The following is a 7165-nucleotide window of genomic DNA, read 5'->3' as shown; positions in this document are numbered from 1 at the left end:
TAGGTTACAAGGTTCAATGGCACAAAGATGGAAACTAAATTCCATGCATTTTTCTTTATCTTGTGTTTCATTCCTCTCAAACTCTCTGACAGCTTTATGTAATTTTTTTTTTAATTTTTAAAGAAGCTTTAGATTATATAAATGTTTAATAAAAAATATAGGGGATTCCCATATTCCCCAACCCCTCACCCTAACTCTCCCACACTTTCCCTCATTAACATCTTTCATTAATGTGGTAAATTTGCTACAATTGATGAACACATATTGAAGCATTGTTATTAACAACGTACTATAGTTTCTAGTATAGCTTACACTCTGCCTTACCCAGTTTTATAGGTTATGACCAAATGTAATGGCCTATACCTGTCATTGCAGTGTCATGCAGGACAATTCCAATGCCCCAAATGTCCCCATATTATATCTATTCTTCCCTCTCCCTCACCTCAGAACCTCTTGTGGCCACTACCTTTACATCAATGATAAAAGTTCTTCCATTGCTAGAATAATATGAAGTCTATAATAGAATAATACTAAGTCTACTTTAGTCCATTGTTCACTCCCCAGTCTTGAGGATTTCAGGATGGTGATCCCACTCTGCTTCTACTTGAGAGGGGGCTTAAATCCCAATGGGCAGATGGCTGGCATCTTCTTGACTGGTATAAATGTTGCTACTAGAAGTTGATGGCTGAGAATAGCCCTCATTTTCTTGGGATTGGGAAGCTTGTGTGATTTTATTATTTTCCTCTATGTCCTTTTCCTGAAATCAGGAACATTAAAGCCCTCTTCTACATGTGTTGTGTTTTCTAGTATGGCTTTCCCAGGTATTTTCCTTTTATCATTTCCTTTATCTTCAGGAAGCCAATTCTCACATCTGTTGTAATGCATTTCCACAAGGGGAGGTTACATTTCATTGCGTGAAGTACATTTCCCACAGAGAGTTAAGGAAATTTCAGGATCTTCTTCAGATGAGTCTGTATCACTCCCCCCCTGCTTGCTATACAGTAACTTGATAAACCTGCTCATCTTCATATGAGAGTTCTTGTCCTTCTTCACTAATCTTCTGAATCAAGAGATTCAACTTCATATTATACACTGAATTGATCTGAAACTGAATCCTGATTCAACCAATCACCAGAATGTTCACTTAAACCAGTATCAAGATCCAGATTCGATAGTCTCCATTGATTCACTCCTACAGAATCTTTTACACCGTATCTTCCTTATTATACATAGAGCAAGACTTTCATCAGAGGAAAGGTAAATGCTAGCAGATTTGTGGTGCTTTCTCTGTTGTCCACCAGCTAAGTCTTCTGAATTTTCTGTCTCACTAATTACTCTCCTTTTAGATGAAGGTCTAAAAATCAAATTTGAGGATGAAGGTTTCTCCTCCTACACCTCTTGCACAGGGTCCCTTTGATGGCTGCCATCTTTTTTTTTTAAGATTTGTTTTATTTATTTCTCTCCCCTTCCCCCTCCCCTGTCCCAGTTGTCTGTGTCCATTTGCTGTGTGTTCTTGGTCCACTTCTGCTGTTGTCAGCAGCATGGGAATCTGTGTCTCTTTTTTGTTGCATCATCTTGTTGTGTCAGCTCTCCGTGCATGTGATACCATTACTGGGCAGGCTGAACTTTCTTTCATGCTGGGCGGCTCTCCTTATGGGGTGCACTTCTTGCACATGGGGCTCCCCTATGTGGGGGGCAGCACTCCTTGTGCACATCAGTGCTGCACATGGGCCAGCTCCACATGAGTTAAGGAGGCCCGGGGTTTGAACCGCAGGCCTCCCATTTGGTAGACGGACACCCTATCCACTGGACCAAGTCTGCTTCCTGATGGTTGCCATCTTGAAGGTGACACCTGTTTTCACGTAGAGATGCACCTGAATCTGATGGTTCCTGCTGGTTGACTACTACCAAGTTTCTGTAGACATTTTCCTGTGTTCTTTCACAGAGGAGCTTGGCACTACAAACAACTCCCCTAGAAGATAATTTGAACAATATACAATATATTGTTGTTTCTCATCACTTGGTCATAATATAGTGGCCAAGATAAAATATAATGTCTTTCATTGTGTGTCTTTTTGTGCACCAACAGACTTTAGCAACTTCAGTAATGATTGTTTTGTTCTAACCAGGGTCTCTGGTTCTGAAATAGGAATCTGTGAGGTGCTCATAGCATATCAGTAGATAGATAATTGTTGGTATTGCACATTTGCCGTGCAGGGTTTTTCATGCCTACAGTGGGATCTTTTGAGGCTCCCCAGTTCTGTTCATGGGGCACATGGAAGCCTTCGTGTCAATTTCACACCACTATTGTATTCCGACACATTAGGTTGGGAGTAGAAGATTCCTTGAGGCAAAAGCATCAGAACCTGAGTCAGAGGTTCTGACCAGAAAAAGGCTCAGCTTCTTGCTCCATCCCCCTTCTAGTCACACACGGCAACACAAGCCCCAAACCAAAGGAACAAAGGTTGCTAATAGCATGCTCCCCACTCTTCCCATCTGTCCTCTTGATAGCGGGAGGCCACTGGGGCTGGGAAGCTAAATGTGGAGGCCCCCCCAACTTCCTGAGAGCCCATATGGATCAGAGCATTCTGCCTTGATGCCTTGAGAGACATGCTTGTTGTCTCTGCTAACTAAAAGGGAAGAAGATTAGAGCTCTTCTGTTTTACTTAAGCTCTTAGATGCTCTTATCTTTTTAAACAAAAGAAGCAGCATTTGGAAATGTACACACACATCTTGTCTATTCTCCTGTATGTAGCCAGAAATGAAGCAGTTACTTACAGATAATAAAATGCTTCTCAGTTTTACTACTGTGTGGTTAGACTGGTAAGAGGATGTGTCTGTCCCCTTGAAGCTGGCATATGGTCTGTATGAATGCCCAGAGCCTGGAGAAGCCCTGGGCTCCCACCCAGCTCTTCAGGGTGACAGTGGCCCTCCACCCTGCCATCCTCCCCAGCCCAAGGCTGTGCTACTTGTATTTCACCAGGTCCTTGTCTGGTCAGCACCAATGTGAAACACCCTTCTCCATTCTAAAAGATTCTAAAAAGGAATCTTGTGGCTCTTTTAATACTATTACTATGTAGCAAAAGTTTTCTCTTCCTTTCTAGCATGGTATTTTTTGTTTGGGTTTTGTTTTTGTGCTGAAATGACAATTCTCTTTCTTGCTCAGTCAGCCTTGCATCTGTTCTGTATAATATACCATGGCCAGACTCAGTACAGGCTCAGCACACCAGTGTCTTCCCAGCTCATGTCCATGATAAAACAGCCCACTTCCCTAATTGGCTGACCAACCTTGTGGGTTTAAATTATGTGACACTGACAATTTTCCCAAATCGAGTACATTCAGTTGTTCATATGACCCTCATGGTAGTCACAATATATGTAGGTTCACAACATAAGATGATACATTATCAATGTGATACCTAAATAATAGACTGCATATGTCATCATTTATAACAATGTAACTTAATCAAGAACTTCCCTCTGAAAGTTCTTTTTTTCAGATTTGTGCTAACATGGGGGTCAGGGACTGATTCCACAGGCATCATGTAGACATCAGACAAGGTTGTTTTCAAGCACCATTTTTTAAAAGAAAATATTTATTTTGCCCCGTAATGATAGCAATGTATGTAATCTCTGTCACAAATCTCAGCCCAAGTCTAAATATTTTTGAGGTACTATGAACTTAGGGCAGCACTGGGCAGTTTAGCACTTGCTGAAATGTGTTCGGTGTTCAATTATATTTGTGCATATTTCTTTACTGTACAATAAGGAAAACAACACTTAATTTTCTAATTATCCAGAGAAAGTAAAGTAAAACAATGTTTTACTGAGAAATAAGAAATTTTTCTTGTTGTTTTTCAGGGGGTTAGGATTATTTTCTTTGCTCTATTTATTTTTAAAGTTCTTTCGCATTCTCCTTTTCATATATTTCCTTCATTTTACCAAAAGCTGTCCTTTATTCTTCAACCTTGATCTTTTTGTCTTCTAAAAATGCCATACTTGCTTAATGAAACCTCAGGGAAATGATAATGCCTCATACACACTGGATGTGTCACTTGTCTTTCTTTTATTTGGTCATTAAATTTTTGTTTGGGGGAAGAGACATGCATGGCAACTGCATGGCATATTCCATTTACTAGCTGCCCTCTCCGCAAGCATGTCTAAAACATTTCTATAATTGTACAGAAGATGCAAGGAGTACATAGCTTCATTTATATCACAAAATCAAAGATTGGGTTATTTTTCTTTTAATGTTTACAACCTATTTTCTCCATTTAAGGAGTGCTGCTTTGAGAACTATGTGGTATTACAGAAAAAGTTGGAGATTAGTTTGAGGACTATTTATTGTTATGCTCCTTGTCAGTCCCCCACTGATTGAAAGAAAAATTGTTCCAGATTGCTTATCTTATCTTAGGATGAGGTCTTAGTTGGTATTTAAGAAAACCAGTCCATTCTTAGCTTTAAGCTTTCAATTTTAAGAATAAATGCATACAGCAGGAACTTAGAAACTTAAACGTGTGCTTAACTTATTGCAGTCACAGTTTCCTCATAAAGTCTTTATCAGCTATTTCATGTGCATTAGAAATAACAAGCTGGGCTCCAGTCTTGTGAAGCTGCTGCTGGTTAAAGAAGGATGTGCAGATGCTACCAAGTGTGACATCTGGACCCCACACTGTCATGAAGCCCGAGTCAGGGGAAAGGAACTGAAATAAAATCATTGCCTTTGTAAACATGAGAACCTTTACTTGGTCTTATAAGGTGGGGAGGGAAAGCTAATATTAAAAATCAGCTTGAAGGGTGGGTGCAACACCATTTGCTTTGTTAGGTGGTTTGGTGAACGTTTTTGCATGTGAGTCTTTCTCTTTTTACAGAGTAGATCGAGGTCCAGCCAAGTTGACTATAAAGGAAGTCAGATATCCCATTAAATTGCTATAAATTAGGAATGTCCCATTGGAGATTGCATCCACCCTACATTATTCAGAGCAGCAGCAGCTGTTTGCTGAGGGAGAGGGTTCTGTGGTGTCCTCGTCACCTGCCACCTTGAAAGGCTGCTGCCTGCTCCTCTTTGGACAAAACTGCCACATCCAGCCCTTCCATTCCTCCCCAGTGTGCTTTGCTTTTAGAGTGGAAATTCGCAGAATGAATTCCAGCCCTTCATTTGCACGGTTGTGGCATTGACTGAGCCTCAACTTCAGGGTCACAGTGGTTGGGAGGCACCGGTGGCTGTCCTGAGTGCAGTGGCCCTCACTGAGCACCTGCCATCCAGTCTGCAGTCCATGGTAAGTGTTGCTGCTGGGGAACCAGAGCTGAGTCTAAGCACTTCACCCATCACACTGCATAGGACAGACACAGGATTTGAGTCCACATCTGGGAGCCCAGTGTCTGGAATTTCCCTTCCTGGGTGTTTCTCAGTCAGCTAATTAAAGTATTTAGAGCAAGCATGCCTATTTTAAATAAGCAGCATTTCTAATATTCATTGTGCTGTTCTAGTATACATAGTATTAACTCTAGTCCTTTGAGAAACATGTGTCTGCTGTTCACATCTTATTACAGCTACTTAAACACCCAAAATAGGGTGTTTTTGCTTTCACTTATTTTCTTAGAAGTTTAGGTATTGTTCATTTGTTTAGTTTTTTAGTTAACAGTGTATTCAAATCAAGTTCTGGAAATATAAAATTACTGCCTTATATTACCTAATATAAAGGCATTCCATGAAGTTTGAAACAAGTTAAAAGGACACTGAAGTTCTTCTTCCTTATAAAACTTCAATAATTTTCCTGATGAAATTAAAGAGTGTAGTTGAAGACAGTTGTTCATCCAACTTTTTGTTTCTGGGGAAATGTGGTCTCTTCCCTTTACACTTTTCAAAAAAGGGTCATATTTAAGTAGGTTGGTAAAGTTGTGGCTGTGGTTAGGAGACACCAGCGCATGAGCCTGCCTGTCAGCCTGCAATAAACATAGCCTTGTTCCTTTCTGAGTGATTTAAACTACACAGAAGTCCATTAGAAGGCTCTCTGGAGCCATTGGGCTTCTGTCTTCTCTTCTAAAACTGCTGAGCTCATGACTCTGTATAAATAGCACTTATTTTGTTTGTCACTGACATAAGGGAGGTTGAATGGGAGGCTGGGTCATGACAAGACTGGGAATCTTAGGGCACAGAATATGCAGAGGGCTTTGTGGTGATCATGGTGTTTGTATGTGGACCTCTGTTTAGGCAAGAGGTTCCTGGGAACCTGAGTCCTGCACCCTCTCCCCCATCGCTTCCACCTGCACACACATCTGTGGCTCAGTGATGTCCCCGTCTCCTTCCCGCCCAGTATTGGCAGCCGGCGCTGCCCCTCCTTCTCCCCTTCTCCGTCTTCTGCCTAGCCGTTATCTAGACAGCCCACACTTTCCCCTTCCCCTCCCTTGCTCCTAACCTCTTAGCCAGCTTACTGTCCAGTAACCGCCTACTGTCCAGTAACCGCCTACTGTCCAGTAACCGTCTACGCAAGCAACAGCACCCGCCGGCACCAATCAAGTCCCTTTACGTATCCCTAGACCCTATAAAGCCATGTCCCCTTCAACAATAAAGCAGACTTGTGCCTAGACCTTGTCTCCATGGTGTTTTTGCTTGCACCGCGCGTCCCCCGTGCCTGAGCGCAGAGAGCGAGGGCCCAACGGCTTCGTGCCGAACCCCCTCCTCTCCTTTGACCGTGAGGCAGCCCCCATCCAGAGAGCCCACCCGGCCAACCGCCGACCCTCCCAGAGGCCCACCACTGCCTGCATTTGGCGCCCAACGTGGGTGGGGCCCACTCTGACGCCTACCCCCCACGCTTCGCTTAAGGTAGGGACTCTTCGGCATCTTCCATTCAAACCAGAATGGGTGCTTCGCTCTCCTCCCGTCAGGTCCCGCAGGTTCGGGCCCTGGCTGCCCTCCTGGAAACTAACCAGGTTAGAGTTTCCGTCCGCCAGCTTCAGCGCTACTGGGACTTACTTCTCCCGTTCAGTCCCTGGCTCATCACCTGCCCGCTCTGGAGTCCTCACACTTATGCCCGGCTGATCGAACGAGTAGCCTCAGCCATGGAACATGAGGGCCGGGTCTTTCCCCCCCGGCCTCCTCCCCGCTCTTGTGGCCATTCGCGCTTGTTTGCAAGGCATGCCCACTCCCGAGGCCAAGGCCTTC

General features: G+C 43.3%; 1 pseudogene; it reads right to left on the bottom strand.

The window, feature by feature from the left end:
- Window positions 1–616: 616 nt before the first annotated feature.
- On the bottom strand, window positions 617–5097 carry LOC131276894 (E3 ubiquitin-protein ligase Mdm2 pseudogene; annotated as a pseudogene).
- Between the last annotated feature and the right edge of the window lie 2068 nt (window positions 5098–7165).

Source organism: Dasypus novemcinctus, chromosome 3 (genome assembly GCF_030445035.2).
Source record: "Dasypus novemcinctus isolate mDasNov1 chromosome 3, mDasNov1.1.hap2, whole genome shotgun sequence".
Lineage (NCBI taxonomy): Eukaryota > Metazoa > Chordata > Mammalia > Cingulata > Dasypodidae > Dasypus > Dasypus novemcinctus.
The sequence above is the reverse complement of the archived record's forward strand: the minus strand, read 5'-3'. Positions and strand labels throughout refer to the sequence as shown.